Consider the following 18,697-nt stretch of genomic DNA (forward strand, 5'->3'; position numbering starts at 1 on the left):
TGCTCGTGGTATGAGGCTCCCATCTAATCTCGCAAGTTTGTATACGCCAAGGCGGATGACTGATTCTATCTGGTATGGTCCTTCCCAGTTTGGCCCGAGTACTCCTGCTGCTGGATCTCGGGTTGCTAAGAATACGCGTCTCAATACCAGATCTCCTACTCCGAACTTTCGATCTCGAACCCTTTTATTGAAATATCTTGTGGTTCGTTGCTGGTAAGCAGCATTACTCAGCTGAGCCTCCTCCTTTTTTTCTTCGATCAAGTCTAGGGTTTCTTCGAGCTGAGTATGATTGGAGCTCTGGTCGTAAATCTGAGTTCGAATCGTTGGAATTTCGACCTCAACGGGAAACATTGCCTCGCAGCCGTATGCTAGAGAAAATGGGGTATGTCCAGTTGATGTCCGAGCTGTAGTTCTATATCCCCAAAGGACTTGAGGTAACTCCTCAGGCCATCGTCCTTTTGCTTCTTCCAACTTTTTCTTCAAAGAACTTTTGAGAGTTTTATTAACGGCTTCGACCTGACCATTCGCCTGAGGGTGAGCCACTGACGAAAAACTCTTTATTATACCGTTCTTGTTACAAAAGTTGGTAAATAAGTCGCAATCAAACTGGGTTCCGTTGTCAGACACAATCTTTCTTGGCACTCCATATCGGCATACGATGTTCTTTACCACGAAATCTAGGATCTTCTTCGAAGTTATGGTCGCCAATGGTTCAGCCTCCGTCCATTTTGTGAAGTAATCAACCGCGACCACAGCATACTTTACTCCTCCTTTGCCAGTTGGGAGCGAGCCTATGAGGTCGATGCCCCACACCGCAAAAGGCCATGGGGATGTCAACATGGTCAGTTCAGAAGGTGGAGCTCGGGGTATCGTGGCGAATCTCTGGCATTTGTCGCACTTTTTCACGTACTCGAAAGAGTCCGTTTTAATGGTTGGCCAGAAATATCCTTGGCGTATAACCTTCTTGGATAGGCTATGCCCCCCGGTATGGTCTCCGCAGAACCCTTCATGAATTTCTTCAATAATCTTCTTTGCCTCGGGAGGAGTTACACATCTGAGCAATGGCATGGAATACCCTCTTCTGTATAGCCTTCCGTCCAAGATGGTGTAACGAGGAAGTTGATACATTAGTTTCCAAGCCTGATTTCGATCTTTTGGAAGAATTCCATTTTCGAGGTACTCAACTATCGGGCTCATCCAGGTCGGCTCTGTCTCGATCATACACACATCTTCCTCGTCAGGCTCAGTAATGCTGGGTGCTGACAGGTGTTCTACGGGTACAACATTCAGCTCCTCATTTTCGGCGGAGGTGGCGAGCCGAGCTAAGGCATCTGCATTTAAGTTTTGTTCTCGGGGAACCTGTTCGATTGCATAAAACTCAAAAAACTCTAATGCGGACTTTGCCTTCTCCAGATAAGCTGCCATTTTTGTGCCACGAGCCTGGTATTCTCCCAAGATTTGATTAACCACGAGCTGGGAGTCGCTGTAGCAATGTATAGCTTTCGCCTTGAGCTCTTTTGCTATTCGTAGTCCCGCAAGTAAAGCTTCGTACTCAGCTTCATTATTAGATGCTTTAAAGCCGAACCTTAACGCAGAGTGAAATTTGCTCCCTGCAGGGGTGATTAGAATAACTCCTGCCCCCGCTCCATTTTCATTTGATGACCCGTCGACGTAAAGTTTCCACAGCTCGTGGGCCGTGGTTGTTACCTCGTCGTCGGCTATACCAGTGCACTCCACTATGAAATCCGCCAACGCTTGTGCCTTAACGGTCGTTCTCGGATGGTAGGTGATCTCAAATTGTCCGAGCTCAACAGCCCACTTTAGGAGTCGACCAGACGCCTCTGGTTTAGACAAGACTTGCCTTAATGGTTGATCTGTCAGTACATGGATAGGATGTGCCTGAAAGTAAGGGCGGAGCTTGCGAGATGAGTGGATTAGACTGAGGGCGAGCTTCTCCATCAGTGGATATCTTGATTCTGCCCCCAGTAATCTTTTACTGATATAGTAGACGGGTTTCTGTAATTTCTCCTCTTCTCGTACGAGCACCGCGCTTATCGCGTGTTCGGTAGTTGAGAGGTATAGGAACAGTATTTCCCCCGTCTCAGGCTTCGATAGGATGGGCGGTTCGGCTAAGTGCTTTTTGAGCTCCTGAAAGGCTAGCTCGCACTCATCTGTCCATTCGAACTTCTTACTTCCTTTTAATAAGTTGAAGAATGGGAGATCGCGGTCCGTTGACTTCGAGATGAACCTGCTCAAAGCTGCCATCCTGCCAGTCAAGCTTTGAACATCTTTATGTTTCCGAGGCGAAGGCATATCGATCAGGGCCTTTATTTTGTCGGGATTAGCCTCGATCCCACGAGAATTGACAATGAAACCCAGAAATTTTCCTGAAGACACCCCAAAAGTGCACTTATGAGGATTCAACTTCATGTTGTATTTTCTGAGCACGCCAAAGCACTCTTCGAGGTCATCAACATGGTTCTTGTTAAGTTGAGACTTTACAAGCATGTCGTCAACATAAACTTCCATGTTGTTCCCTATTTTCTCTGAGAACATCATGTTTATGAGCCGCTGGTACGTGGCTCCGGCATTCTTGAGTCCGAATGGCATGACATTGTAGCAGTAGAGCCCTTTATCTGTGATGAAGCTCGTATGCTCTTGGTCGGGGGCATGCATGGGAATCTGGTTATATCCAGAATAGGCATCCATGAACGACATCAGACCATGCCCCGCCGTGGCGTCTACGAGCTGGTCAATTCTCGGCAGGGGAAAACAATCTTTCGGCAGGCCTTGTTGAGGTCCGAGTAGTCAATGCACGTCCTCCACGTCCCATTGGGCTTCGGGACCAACATTGGATTGGCCACCCAGTCCGGGTAAAAAGCGTCCCTTATGAAATTATTTGATTTCAGCCTGTCCACCTCCTCCTTTAGTGCTTTCTTTCTGTCTTCATCCAGCTGCCTTCGCTTTTGCTGCTTCGGGGGAAAGCTTTTGTCTATATTCAATGCGTGGCTCGCTACATTAGGACTTATTCCCACCATGTCAGAGTGTGACCACGCGAAGACATCCTGGTTTTTCTTCAGAAAGCAAATTAATTGCTATTTTGATTTGTCTTTGAGGTGTTTCCCGACCTTCACCTTCTTTGAGGGATCAGCTTCCTCGAGCTGAACCTCTTCGAGCTCTTCCAAAGGTTGGAGGTCAACCTTTTCCTCAATCCTCGGATCGATCTCCTCATCAATTTCTAAAATTGTCCCATCTTTATTCTGTATGACAACGAGTGCTTGAGCGCTCGTTTGTTTCTTTCCCCTCAAGGAAATGCTGTAGCACTCCCTTCCTGCTAATTGATCTCCTTTCAATGTTCCGACTCCGCTCGGAGTTGGGAACTTAAGGGCTAGATGCCTTACAGATGAAACTGCCCCCAGCCCGACCAGGGCGGGTCTCCCGAGCAATACATTGTAGGCAGATGGTAACTCTACTACCACGAACTCCATCATCTTGGTCACTGAGACTGGATAGTCTCCCAAGGTCACAGGGAGTTCGATGGACCCCATACAGGCGGTTCCTTCTCCAGAAAAACCGTACAATGTGATTGCACAAGCCTTCAGGTCGCGAAGGGAGAGTCCCATTTTTTCTAGTGTTGCTTTATAAAGAATGTTAACTGAGCTCCCATTGTCTATGAGAACTCGGCGCACTCTTTTGTTGGCAAGCTGTAGGGTGATGACAAGTGGATCATGATGAGGGAACTGGACATGGGAGGCATCCTCCTCGGTGAAGGTTATAGGCTGAGTTTCAACCCTTTGGCTTTTTGGTGCCCTTGGTTCGGGTTCATAAGGAGACTCGTCCCCTGTCTTCAGCTCATTCACATATCGCTTTTGAGCATTTCTACCCCCTCCTGCGAGATGAGGACCTCCCGAGATGGTTATTACATCCTCTCCATCTATCGGCGGAGGCCTGTCTTCTTCCCGAGATCGGGAGTTATTATTCTGGGCTACCGGAAGTGCGGCTACTTTCTGGCTTGCAGTAGTCTGTCCAGTACTCTGGTTTTTGACATACTGCTGGAAATAACCTCTCGAGATCAACCCTTCGATCTCGTCCTTCAGCTGTCGGCACTCATCAGTTGTGTGTCCGGTGTCTCTATGAAACCGGCAATACTTGCTGGAATCCCTCTTGGACTTTTGATTCCTCATTGGGTCCGGACGCCTGAAGGGGACCTGGTTTTCATTAGCCAGGTATATATTTTCCCGAGACTCGTTGAGCTCGGTGTGTACTTTATATACGGAGTAATACCTTTCTCCTTTCTTTTTCTTTCCCCCTTCAGCCTTGGGGGCGTTTCCTTTGCTCTTTTTCCTCTTAGAGGGATTCTCTGAGGTAGGCTGTGAAGCCGCTGGGTCAGCCGAGGTTGAGGCGGAGTTAATGTTTATCTTTGTAGTTTCAGTTTGCGAGGTTGCTTTTAGCGTTGACCTCGCCTCCTCTACATTGACAAATCTCTGCGCCCGCTTGTTAAACTCGGTTATTGACCTCACCGGTTTCCCTTGCATGTCATCCCAAAGGGCACTTCCAGGTAACACACCAGCTCGGATGGCCATCAAGTGCCCACTGTCATCCACGTCTCGAGCTCGGGCGACCTCTAGATTAAATCTTGTCAGGTAGCTTTTCAGTGTTTCGCCCGGTTGTTGTCAGACGTTAGTCAAAGTAGATGCTTCGGGTCTGACTCCCATCATAGCCCGGAACTGCTTCTTGAAGTCTCTAGACAATTGATCCCACGAAGTTATAGAATGTCTCTTGTACTTCTCGAACCAACTCTTGGCAGGTCCGGCCAATGATGTCGGAAACAACATGCATCTGAGCTCGTAACCTACGTTACTGGCTCTCATAATAGTGTTGAATGTACTCAAGTGGCTACATGGGTTGGTTTTTCCTTCAAACGCTGGGACGTGAGGAATCCGGAACCCTTGAGGAAACTGAGTGTTAGAAATATTGGGATCAAACGGCTCGAGCTCCTCATCAGAGTCCTCGTATCGACCACTCCCACGCTCATTCTTCAAAAGCCTAAAGGCTTTTTCGAGCTGATCAATCCTTTCTTGGACTGGGTCCTTAGGGGGTGTCTGCAATTGATAGTCATTAGTCGCGATCCCAGGCTCGCGTCTCCGTGGGGGATCTCTACGGCCATTCAGATGATTTCTTAGATCCGGATTTGTCTGATCTCCCTTCCCCCTGCTCTGATTCAGATGATTCCGCAGGTCGGGACGGGTCTTGCGGCTTCCAGTATTTTTACGACCTCGGTCGCGTTTACTGACGGACCTGGTTTCTCCGGACTCGTCACTGGTGAAACTTACTGATCGGTCGTTTCGAGATGGGTTCTTCCCGTGTCGCCTTGTCTCCACAGTGCGAGACCGGGACGTTTGACTTCTCTCAGATTGTGCGCCTCTCCGCTCCTGGAAAGTCTCCCTGTGTCCTTGCCTATCCCCCGTACGCCCTTGATCCTGATTCTGAACAGGTTGAGCGTTTCTACGGGGAGGTGAAGGATATCTTACGGGAGATGGAGGGAACCGTATAGGTGACGGTGGCTGCCTCCCTTGCTTCGGCCTAGAGGGTCCAGAATTTGCCCGAGATGGGCCAGTTGCGTTCGGTGCACTACCAGGAACCTGAGTCCGAGCCTCGGTAGGAGCTCGGTTATTCTCAGTTCCTGCAGGTGCTTCCGCAGGTGTATTAGGCGGGACCCGAGCTCGGGTACTCCTCTAAGGCCTAGAAGGAGTAGATGGCTCTGCCGGTGCTGGAGGTTGTGCCGGCCTCCTTGTGGCAGCATTTTTTTCGTGGACGTCCACGGGGCCTCCGGGGAGGAACGTGCACGTCCCTTGGAGGAGGGACTTGGTCTTCGCGCGGAGGCGGGGGCTGAGCCACCTGCGCCTCTGCGGCTATCCTAGTCAACTCCTCGTTACGTTTGTTGGCTTCTGCCAACAACTGTTTCAGCTGCCGATTCTCCAATTCTACAATAGGGACATAACGTTCAGGGTTATAGTACATGTCCTCATCCCTTGGTTGTGGAGGTGGTCCCCGGGAATCAGAGGACCCACTCCTTTCATCAGCGTCCGGGTTCTCCATTGGCTGTTTTCCAAGACGCCTTGGGTAATTTTCTTCAGGAGTGTTCTGATTGTTTGCAGCCATGAATCTCTCAGGGATGAATGCTTAAGGCTCTCAATGAAAGCACCAAACTGTTGACGCCGTTTTTCGTCAACAGATAAAAGAAGAGAGCACGTAAACAATTAAAGACAATGGCCAAAAGAAACAAACGAATCAAACACGGTTTTTTACGTGGTTCAGCAGTTAAATCTGCCTAGTCCACGAGTCTCTGTTATTAACCTCAAGATTATCTCTGAACAATTCTTTAGCATGAATTCTACAGAGTTTTCTCTCAAGGATCAGAATTTCGGTCCTTTACAATGGTGCATTCCTTCTCTATTTATAGAGAAGGATGCAGAATACTATCCCACATATTTTGGGTAGTTACTCTTTTGTGAATAAAAATAAATGGCTTTAAATGCCAATAATCAGATATAAAAGGAAACGTTCCCCAAAGATCAGGGGGCGTATAACTGTATTAAATAATATCCCACAATTCTTGGGGATTTACATCAATTAATGAGGGCTACATCTCATAGTTATAATACTTGTAGATATTCAAGGTGGTTATAGCGTATCTTCAAGGCTCCAGCATTTCTGGTCTCATGTCATTGTGCGAGCCACTGACATCTCCCGAGCTAACGTTTCTTTCGAGATGGGATATCGAGCTCAAGAACCATGCTCCGAAGTTCCTGAAGATGAAGGTGTTCTCGGAGCTACCTTTCGAGATCGAGATCATTTCGAGATCACCGCATTCGAGACCATATATCATACTTTGCAGGCTCGACTTACAATCCTAGATCACTCTAATCCTCACGAGACCATTTGTTGCGAACTCAGCTTTCGAGGTCATATTTACTATGGGTCGAAATCTGGGTATAACAGGTAGTGCCTTGGTTGTCGATTTGGAATTCAGAACTTGTACATGTAGGAGGTTTCAACTATCTGGGCTTCCTTGTGGCCATGCACTAGCTACTATATGGTTCATGGGAGGTAATGTCTTTGATTATGTCCACAGATTCTATAAAAAAGAATCATTGCAAAAAGCATATGAATAGAGTGTGCATCCTATGCCTAGTCCAGATATGTGGCCTCAGACAGGACTCAACCCAATTGATCCACCACCTGAGACGAAGCTGCCTGGAAGACCTAAGAAAGCTAGGAGAAGGGAGACAGATGAACCTCCACCTGCTTTCAAGAAAGCTCGAAGAACTGGACAAGTTAAAACATGCAGCAATTGTCTGAAAACAGGCCATATGAGAGAAACATGCAAATCTGCTAAGGTGGTTGAGGTATAAACTTTATGCTTTCTTCTCTTCCTAGATAATTTTTATCATTGTTTTGTGAATTTGGAGCTAAATATTTGTTTGTTTAACCTATTTTAGAATCGTGTGGTCAAAAAGCGAGGTCGTCCACCACTGCAGAAACCAACTGAAGCCACACTTTTAAGGAAGGAAAGAAGACTGAAACAACATGCTAAAGGAGGAACTAGTGGTGCAAAGAATGCTCAACCCGATACTGTTTGACCGGAATGAGTTTCATCTTTTGATTTTATTTTGAACTAGTGGTCGAATCTTGTATTTTGTTGTTTGTTATGTGTTATGCAATGTTGATATTTGGATGTTGTCGTTGATGGCTGTTTTTTGAGTCATGACAGGGTCATGCTGGCCATGATATTGGTCATGTACAGATCATATACATTTGCCTTTTTAGGCCTATATTTTTGTACCTATCTCTTATGGTAATGAATGTAACTAGTTGTTGATCACATTTATTTCACAAAATACATAAACTAGAATACTGAATTCAAAATAGACCAAGATAGATTACATTGATTCTGGGTTTCATTTTACAACAAAATTCATTACAAATCAATGCCTAGGGTGCAATAGCTTTGTCATTGCCTATACTGCACATGAAGATTACCCAAAAATAAACTAACAATACCAACAACTTCTACTTTGATTTTGTAGCACAAATAACCACAACCAATAGAATTACAGCAAAATACATAGTATTCAAAAAGTAGTAACACTGCATTCGACTTCCATCATTTACTCTACCCTCGCTTTCAACACAACTTTCACAGCTTTCTCTTCCAAAATTTTGAAGGTTGTGAGATTGTGTCTCAAATCCATTTGAAGAACCACTGCATTGCCGATGACTTCCAATGTCAGTTGTCGTACTTAGAGATGTGATTTCAGTTTCAAGGTCACCAATTTTTCTTAGTAGTCTAGGGATGACCACCTTTGCTCGTTGGCACATGGGAGGGTCTATCCATTCAAAGAAATTACACCCACCATGAATCTGAGTTGACCAAAACATACAAAGTTTCTAGTGAACACCCATAATCATTTCTTCAATGAATCATATTACAAAAAAAAATGGAGACCAATCTTACTTGATACTAGTTGCATGTTTTGAATCTTCGCCCAGGATTTTTGTTTGTCCAAGTCGTTCTTTCTACCACTGGCATTGGTGGTCGACAATGGCAATTTTTTTCAATCTCCATTAACCCGATGCAAAAGATGCCCTAACCCCAAATTCGAAGGAATTACAAGTTTTCTTCTAGTGGGTTCACGTGCTATATTGTCGGGGGTGGATCGTCTGGGTGAGGTCGGGGGGAAAGCTTCATCGTTTTTCTGGGTATGGAATTTTGAGATTTTTTGGTTTTAGACAATCGATTTTTTTGGTTATATTAATCATGGTTAGTTTTTTTTTTGTTTTAAATTAGAAATTAGAAACATTAATTGTTTTTGTTTTAAATTTTAATAATTTAACCCAATCGGGTCGTGCCACGTGCATCCTATATACCCCTAACGGCTCAGGGACCAATGACTGCACCAAAACATTAACGGTAGGCATTATTGCCGCAAATTTTTTTACATAAACATTTAAGTGCAACAAACTTAACTACACATGCATTATTGCCGCAAATAACCCTATACTATATAAATATTTATGCATTAACTTTAAATGTAGTAAAATTGAAAAAAATAATATAAAAAAGTTAATTTATATCATGATGCGGAGTGGTGTGGTTTGAACTGCATTTATAAAATTTAAAACAGCAAACTGCACTGCATCGCACGGTTTGGCAAAAGTACAAACCGCAACCGCACCTTGAAGAGTTCTAAACCGCAAATTGCGGTGCGGTGTGAGCGGTTTTATGAACACCCCTAGTTGATCATTATAAAGTTCATTAGTATTGCCATTAATCTTAGAACAATCTAATGATATTATACTGTTCATTATATGTTAAATACTCATAAATTTATGAATAATACTACATAAAACATTAATCACTTAAAAAAATCTAAAAAAAATTGTGTATTTTTATTATGTACTACTTTTGTTGGCGCAATTTTATCTTTTCTAGGCACGTTTATGACTTTTGTCGGCGCGTTTGAAAGACGTTTGCTGGCGCAATTGCGTAATGCGCCAGCAAAAGTAGCACAGTCATGTAACGACCCTCAAAACATACAAGACCAAAATCATGTGGAAATTTGAACTTTTTACTTTTAACTCATCGTACCAAAAATCTATATAAAAATACTTTTAAAAAGATCGTGTGCGCACACTTTTAGTTTAGCAAACATAAATACAACTACTATTCCACGGAGTTATAACAAAACAGTTATCCCAAAAGAAATAACAAATTTTTAGCTTTTTCTTTTCAAAATGGTGGTCCATCAAAAACCTCCCCAGGTCAGGCCACATGTACATACACACAAGCAGACTCCGACGCTAACTGTTCCACTTTTCTTTTCCACTTACCTACAACATGAAACAACTAAGTAAGCGAAAACGCTTAGTAAGAATAGCCTTACACACAAGTATACTAAACCTAGTAACGGGTTGACCTAAGGTAGTTATCGCTACCTGACATTAGGGTATTGGATAAGTTCCAACTTGTAGTGCACCAAATTTTTTTTTAGTTATTAAATTTTTGTGTTTTATTTTATTTAATTGTTAAGTATTGTGAATTATTTTATTTAATTGTTTGTTTGTTTAAATTAATTGTTATAATTTTTTGGTAGAATTTTATGAATTTAATTATTAATTGTTAAATGTTATTTATTTATTTATTTTTAAAATGTGATTAATTGAGTTTTGGTTAAATGCACTAAGGTGCATGGTAGGTAGTGATGCACCCTAGTTATTGAGTGTGTGCACGTGCATGGTTGCATGGTGCACATGTGTGGAATTTTCTACACACTTGTAGTTTCCTTTTTATTAGATTTAATTATTTATAAACAAAATAAAAGAAAAGGGAAATATGAGTAGTGGACGTGTGGAGTATAGTGGGAAAAGAGAAATTCTTTTCCTATTTTATTTGGGTGAATATTGGTTAAAATGGGAAAGGTGTTGTCTTCTTTCTTCCATACCAATTAAAAATAAAAATAAATTAAATAAGAAATAAGAGAAAATAATTAGGAATAGGAAACTTACCATTTGGTGTATTAGGTTATTTTGGCCACTTTAGAATAAAAGGGGAAGAGAGAAAATAGAGAGCCATTATACTCTTGGGCTGCTGGAACTAGAGAGAAGAGGAGATAGAGAGTGGCGAGCTAGAGAGAGAAAGGGAGAGAGGGGCTGCCATTTTCTAGAGAGAAGGAGAAGAAGAGGAAGAAGAAGGGATCAACTCTAGGGTATGTTTCTTGATGTTTATATTTGTAATTTCTCTCCTTTGATTCTTGTATTTTGACTAGAGTTTTGTTGTGTTGTTGTTGATTTTCTCCTTCTCTTCATGTGGATTTTCGAAAATCCTAGGCTTGAACAAATGGGTGATATAGTTAGAGTTTTGGTCACAATTGGGTGTTCTTGATTTTACAATCAAGAGAGGTAATTGATCTCTAACCCTAATGTTTTTGTTATGTTTCTTGGGTTCATGGATTGATGGCTATTTTTTTTTATGTTGATGCATGAGGGAATTAACCTAGGCGTGGGCATGAGTATTCATGTTGTTTTGGTTTGATTATTATGGTTGTAATTCTTATACGTATCACTCTACAAAATTGGGCTTTCCCGACACCCAACCACGACAGTCTACTCTGTTGACTATTGTAATTGCTTAGCGCGACTCTATGCCGATAGTTAAAAACTGTAGGCATAGAAACTAATGCCAACAGTGAATAAGTGTCACCGTTGCTTTTGACTGTCACTATTGACCCCAACGCCGACAGTTAATTTGAGACCAATGCCGACAGTTAAAAACTGCTGTAGTTGAGCCCAACACCGACAGTTAATTTGAGACCAATGCTGATAGTTAAAAACTGTTATAGTTGACCCTAACGCTGACAGTTAATTCGATACCAATAATGACAGTTAAAAAGTGTTGTAGTTGACCCCAACGCCTACAATTAATAAAAGTCCAATACCGACAATTGTAACATGTCGTCAAAATTCAAATGTTAGAATATTTCAAATTTATGTTTAGCTACAAATAAAAGTTTGTAGAAAAATAGTTTGCCCACACACACACACACACACATATATATATATATAAAGGAGAATTCTTCTATAGGGGCTTCACTTTAAGCCCTACCGGTAGAGCTCTCAGTATTTCTCAACCTGTGAACAGTTTTCGCTGTGACTTTTTTTTATGACCGTGTATATTGTAGCTATTTAGAGCATCCTGCAAATTTTTAGAAAATTCTGAATAGTTTACAGTACCGAAAATTAGGGTCAAACATGTTGTTTTCCACGCGCATAAAAAAAATTAATCACGCGTGCAACAACATGTTAGAACTTAGTTTTCGGTACTGTAAACTATTCGGAATTTTCTGAAAATTTGCAGGATGCTCTAAATAGCTACAATATACACGGTCATAAAAAAAAATCGCGCCAAAAACTGTTGATGGATCGAGAATACTGAGAGTCCCACCGGTAGGGTTTAATGTGAAGCTAGGAGAATTTCCATATATATTTATTGGAGGGAAAAAATTCAGCATTTGGAACTTTTTTTTTTCACTCCAATTTTTTTTAATTTTCATTTTTTATTAATATAAATGCTGATGTGTCTTATTAATCATCCTAAATATCAATTTCCATATCATTATATCATAATTTACAAAAACATAAAAACTTAACCTAAATATAATATTTTAAAACAAAACCTAAAATCTGTGACTTATCTCTCAAATCCCTCATTGTCTCCTCACTTAGCTCCCTTGTCCGAACACTAGCCTCATCACTCATTCACTCACATCTCTTAATTTCTCAAACCCAGACGTTTTTGTTCTCCCTCGAACTAGCGCTCTTGTTCTCCTTCGAACCCAGGAGATGGCGCTTTCATTCTTCCTCGAACCCATGTGTTGTTCTTCGTTCTTCTTTGAACCCAGGTGCAGGCCTAAACACCTCAGCTTCGATCTTGAACCCAAAATGCCGTCGTTGTCTTCTAAGCCACCGCCATCCTTGGGTCTAATTTCTGACTTTTGTATTATGTAAGACAATTCTTTATATCTTGGTATTTTGGTTAGCTAAATTTAATTTATGTTCTGTAATGTGTAAAATCTCTGTAGTTTGTAAATCTATTTTGGATTGGTTGGTTTTGAGGCTATAAAGCTTTTGGATTGGCTAGAGACTTTGAAGTATTTGAGCTGGCTGGTGGATTTGTGATTTTCAGATTGCTTATGTTGAGGTATCTTTTGTATGATTTGATGACTAATATAATCCCCACTAATATGAAGAAACCTTCAAGCTTCCTGCCTTTCTCACCAATGTCGAGCCTTTCCTTGCCAACAACCCATTGTTGCCTCCATGAGAACCCACCGCGACCTTGAGCCAAGCAGACTCCTCTTTCCCACAACAACCCATTTTGGCGAGTCACACATTCTTGTGCCTTTTCAATTTTGAGTTGTTGAATGTTTATGGATTTTATATTTATATATATATTTTTATTTCATGGTTCAGGTGTGGGCAGATTGAAGAATGTTTGGATTTCTTTTAGGATTTTGTATAATATTATTATGGTATGATGTTGAGTTGTAAGTTTCTTCTAATGTTTATCGCAAGCTAGAAGTAAATGGTGCCAAGAATAAATTGAATGCATATTAACTATTTGATAGAATGCTTCATTGAAATATTCATCCAATAATTAAAAAAGTTCTTGGTTTTTATTTGTTCTGTTAAAGTTTCTCTTCTATCTCTATTTTTAATTTATACCAATTGCCTATTATATATATTAAGTATTGTGTTACTTTCATGAGATGCATCAAATTAAGAAACTTGATGAGGATGGGAAATTAGGTGTAGAACAAGGAATTTTGGAGCAGATCGAGTCTTAAGGGGCAGCTTGGAGAATCATCTTTTTCTGAGTATGTTACTTTGCTTTTTCTATATAATTAGTAAGAGTATCTCAAAATACTTATAGTGTAGAAACTATTGAAACAAAATGAATTGAAAGTTGATGGAATTAGTAATGTGATTGAAGAAAAAGAACCTTTTTTCACAACTCATTTTCTTTCATGGTTGTTTTCATTGATTAAAATGTACTGTACAATTATTTCAGATTTGAAATTCATAGATTTTAAGTTGTAATTATAGAAATGTGAGTTGTACAATCATGATTTTGTGGTTATTCCAAATCTAAAAGGTGAGTGACTAAAGCAAACTATTAATTGGAATATTCATAGCATGTAGTACCTATTTTAATCTCTATATGGCTATTGAGTGTCTTTTGTCTTTGTGTTAGGGAGTTTTCCCTCTTTGTGCCTCTGCCACTGTTGGGAGTTTCCTCTGTTTGTGCCTTTTTCACAGTGAACTCGCCTCTCTCACAGTGCAACTGTTATATAAGCAAATATATTATATATTTGCAAACTTTGTGGTTTCATATCCTCTTTTGTTTTTTGGCAGTAAGTATCTCCAGTTAATAATCTTAATCGTGGTTGGGGATGTGCCTTGGGACATGAAGATATCATCCCTTCACTGGCATTTGACAATTTTAGTGAGGCTAAAGTTTCTTCCCTTTATATTTATATGTGATTGATAGTGGCGTGGGCTTTATACCATATATTTCTTAGTTTGAAAACATGGATTGGGTGCTAATACTCTATCTTCATTCAAATAATGACATTTTGAATGCTGCAAAGAATTTTAGGTTTATAGTTGTATTTTTTTTATAATTATTGCTTTCAAGTGTTTTGTTTCTTAATTTAAGGAAACAAGATGATGGTTTAAAAAGGAAAGGTTTTACTTTTACTTGTTTACTAAACTAATTCACTCTATGAAAAAAAAATCATAAGTGTAAACTATTAAATTAAGTTGTCTATACTTTTCATAATCCAATGTGTCTACCTAGTTGTGGTTTTGAAAATTATATAGATTTAGTTTGTAAGCAAGTACTTTATGGTGAAAAGCTTGTGAATTATGAATATTTTTATTTAGATTATTGATGCGTTAGGGTTACCATACATAAACTTGTTGGGATACACAGAGATTGCAGAACAAGCCAAGCGCCGGGCTGAGGTGGCAAGGTGAGCAAGTGCAGCTTTCTAATTTTTTTTTCTTTTTACCATTGATTGTTTTTATACTTGGGTGGCTCGTATGAATGGAATCTATTTATATATATATATATGTATGTATATAAATGAGGTTTTATTTTTTCAATTATATTTTTTTATTGCTCTAAATTTTTGCTGAATTTCTGTAAAAAAATTTCTTTTCCCATCTGATTATCCCAGTCCAGTCCACCTTCTTCAGTCATTAATATGTAACTATTGGTAAATGCTCTACAGGTATTTGATAAAATAATTCTAAGAAAAAATAGAATCTACAATGCTTTGTTTTATTCTTTATAAGCCTTAAAGTCTTCCAGATTGTTTTGATAACCAAAGAATCAACTTGGTTCTTAAATTGGATGTATTGTTTCTACACCTTATAGAATCTATTTTGGTAGCTAGGTTGTACTACTCTAGACCAATTATATGCGGGAACAACAATTAGACATCTATTCATGATATTCCTTTTATTATTCATCCTCATTACTGTTTACAAGGTTTATCTTCGATTCCCATTTATCTTATCATATATTTTTTTTAAAAGAAAAATTAAATCAGTACTTGCATCATGGAATCATTTTCTTAAGCTTTGCTAAATTTGATATCTAAGCCTGGCATGATGAGCATTAGCAAAGGAAAAGTTCCAATAACTCTTATTGATCTTGATTTTGTTGAAACTTTTTTAGAGTTATCAGTATTTTTTTTTTGAAGTATATAATCACAGGTGAAAATAATTAGAGGTGCAATCTCGGTAGAATGTAAGAATGAGCAATAAGAATGTATGCTACTTCATGGAAACTTGGAGTAAGCTTATTACTTTTTATTTCTATTTTTATTTTGCTCTTTATTTTTATTCATAGTTATTGGTTCAGTGCCTTGGGCCATAAACAGATGAACTCTATGTTGTGGTAGCTTTTACTTCATTTGTTTTTCAGGTAGTCTGGTTTAAGGGTGCTTTGTTAATAAGCCTTCTCAGTTTTTTCCAGGTAGTTAGGTTTAGGTAGTCTGGTTTTCTAGTTTTTTCCAGCTTGGTTTCAGTTTATTGTCTTGCCAGTTTTCTAGTTTTTTAGCTTGGTTTTAGGTTCAGGCAAGGCTTGGTGTACTTGTCATCACCTTTCAGTTCACAAGGCTACAATCTTGGATTTGATAGGGTAAGAGCTCTGTTTTAGTTTAATGGGATTGTTGTTACTAGGAAAATGCATAAATTAAAGGCAATGATAAAATTAAGGCAAGGGTTTATCTTTTTTCTTCATAATTTGAAATTAGAAAGCTTTTATGTTAATTACTCTGCTGTTAGAGATCATATGTTGCTAGAGTTTCTTGGCCAAAATTTATTGTTCAAAACTGTTTTATAAAATAGATTCAAAGAACTTTTTTTCTTGTTTTGATGCATTTATAACAAATGAATACTTTGTTCCGTGGCTATGTATTGCAATTGATATTGTTCTCAGTTTTTTGTTTTGTATGCAAATGTTGATGATTATTTATTTTATTAGTACTTTAATAGTATTCTCTCTAGTATTCTCATATTGTAAAACCTGTAGCTATTTAATTTTTTTTTTTCAATTCTATTCTCATAATTATATATATACAAACTAAGGGTATTAATTGACGTTTACAATATATATATATATATATATATATATATATATGAGTCGCCACTTTTGTTGCCAACCAACAAGATAATTTGCTTCTGCGTATAACTTTTTTTTAACAATCTGCTAAGATAAATTATGAGCAATTTGTAACAGGTATTTAATGGCTGGCTCTTACTATTATTGCTATTTTCTTTAAAAATGTTTTTAACTAGACTTCAAATTAAGAAAATATGATATTTGTGATCTTTGTCTTTCTGCAATCTTTAGTTTTATATGTTAGCATGCCAGTATGTGGATATGGTGATTGTTGGTGCTCCATTTCTAGAGACATGGAGAGTTGTTTGTTATTAGTATTAAAATTGTTTCTTTAGTTGTGTATTTGGCCTCGTTCTTTTGTCAGAGCAAGCTTTCGGCTATTGCAAGGTACTAATTCTTTTCTTCATTAATAATTTTATATATTTCATTTTACAGTTCCCAAAGTTTGTATTTGTCACCATGGTTAATTTTGCAAGGACGTAGAATCTACATTGTAGATAGTATAATATTTTGATGTTATATATGTTTGGAATCTGATCACTCCTCTCTCATTAAGTTAGTTTCATGGGCTTGTACACATATGACTTAAATAGTTTAATCTTCTTGTAAAGGTTATTGGAAATGCTGGTTGTAGTTTGTGATAATAGTTAAGATTTTTTTTTTATTCACACACGCCAGGTTCAGGCAGTGCTTGCCGAAGCATATATGGTGGAATTGTGAAGTTGATCATGGGAAAAGTATGTTTGATTTCTCACACTGCCCTTTTATTCTCAATTACTATAAACCAATTCACACTTTTGAATATTTATAGTGATTTTTTTATGGAAGTGACAGTGTTGCAGTTCAGCTAGTAGATGATAAACATTGGGATGATCTAGTCATAATCGTTCCAGTGGTACACATCTCCTTTTAAGTGTTTCTATTCTTTGATTCAGTTTTGTGTTTTTCCAATTGTTGTTCTAGTGTGATGATATTGTAGTTTGTGGTTTTTATTACTGTGTTGCTCATGGCATGACTGTGAACTGGTTATTTTTGACATTAGTTGTTAGGGTAGACTATCTCATTAGTGTCCTGGAATTCTTGTTGATAATTTGAAATCATGGTATGAAAATACATCCTGAATTTGAGACTGTTGTAGAAATGACTCTTTTTATATATTGTCCTTCTGAGCTGAAATAATATTCGAAAGTTTGGTTAAATTTTGTCTCGTGACTTGTGGTTCTTCTAGTATCCTGTAGGGTGACTCCATTTATTGATTTTGTTGCTTCTAGGTAAGTTCACCTCATGAATGTGTGAGGCTGTTGAAACAAGTTTGCTTTTACAGCATAAGGCAAAGGTATATCTCTATTTCTTTTTGTCTTTCTCACAGTTATGACTGTCGCACTAATCACAGTCTCATTAAACTCTTGACACTAATCATAGTCTGAACTATTGAGTATGCTAACTATTTTTTTTGAATTGTTGTAGGAAGTAGTACCAGTTCTTACTTTGGAAAGACTATTGGTAATGAGGGTGAGTACAAGGACAAGAAGAAATATATGTTATTGGACAATGAATTTAGTGTTTTATTTTATTTGTAATTTTCATTAAAGTAAATGATTCTTTGTAAATACTTTGTCTAATTTTTGTTATTTTAATCTATAATTTTTTAGATTTGTATACAAATGTTTCATTTAAATCATAATTTTTAATTTAAAGTAAAATTAAATAATTTTTTTGCAAGCAACGATGACACCTAATAACTGTCGGCGTTGCCAGCAACGGCGACACCTAATAATTGTCGGCGTAGCTACCCCTATGCCGGCATAGACAAATACGACAGTTAGTTGACTATCGTCGTTGCTCAATAGTGACAGTTAAAAACTGTCGAGAAATTTCATTTTTGTAGTAGTGTATATTCATAGTATGTGCATGGAGTTGATTATTGATATGTGGTGTTGATGATATGATGTTTAAGATTTTGTATGATTTGATGATGGGTATGTTTTGGTTTAAAGACTGTGAACGTATGCAAATGTTTTAAATTGTGATCTATACAAATGTTGATGAATATTTTTTAAAATAACATGAAATGATTTGAGTATTTTGGGCTAAGGGGATTTCAGCCTAAGGGTGATATTCAAAGCATGATGGTTATTTTTTTATGTTTTATGTCATAAAAAAAATCTTAGAAACATGATAGGTTGTTGTAAGATGTAAAATGGATATATGTTAGTCTTGTTTCTCTTAAAGTACTTGTATGATGGTAATATGTTGATAGTATATTCAAGACAAGGTTAAAGATGATTATTTGCTTATGATTTGTGAGTTAAGTTGGTTTGATAAATTATTGTATGCTAATGGTAACATTAAAATGATTAAAGGGGTGTGGAAATATGCTAGGGTTTGAGTTGTGATATTGCTATTAAATATGTATGAATTTTTTGGAGTATGATGAAAAGAATG

General features: G+C 38.6%; 1 long non-coding RNA gene across 14 annotated transcripts; it reads left to right on the forward strand.

The window, feature by feature from the left end:
- Positions 1–10,639: 10,639 nt before the first annotated feature.
- Positions 10,640–17,963, forward strand: LOC133819034 (uncharacterized). 14 transcript variants are annotated; one of them, XR_009886247.1, is made up of 7 exons: positions 10,641–10,769; positions 10,891–10,962; positions 13,369–13,436; positions 13,975–16,989; positions 17,087–17,147; positions 17,524–17,588; positions 17,720–17,963. It is a non-coding gene; the product is annotated as an uncharacterized LOC133819034 (long non-coding RNA). The 14 variants fall into 14 exon arrangements; XR_009886240.1 differs by having other exon boundaries at positions 10,640–10,769; positions 13,369–16,989; XR_009886249.1 differs by lacking the exon at positions 13,369–13,436.
- The last annotated feature ends 734 nt before the right edge of the window (positions 17,964–18,697 follow it).

The sequence above is a fragment of the Humulus lupulus genome, chromosome 2, assembly GCF_963169125.1.
Source record: "Humulus lupulus chromosome 2, drHumLupu1.1, whole genome shotgun sequence".
Lineage (NCBI taxonomy): Eukaryota > Viridiplantae > Streptophyta > Magnoliopsida > Rosales > Cannabaceae > Humulus > Humulus lupulus.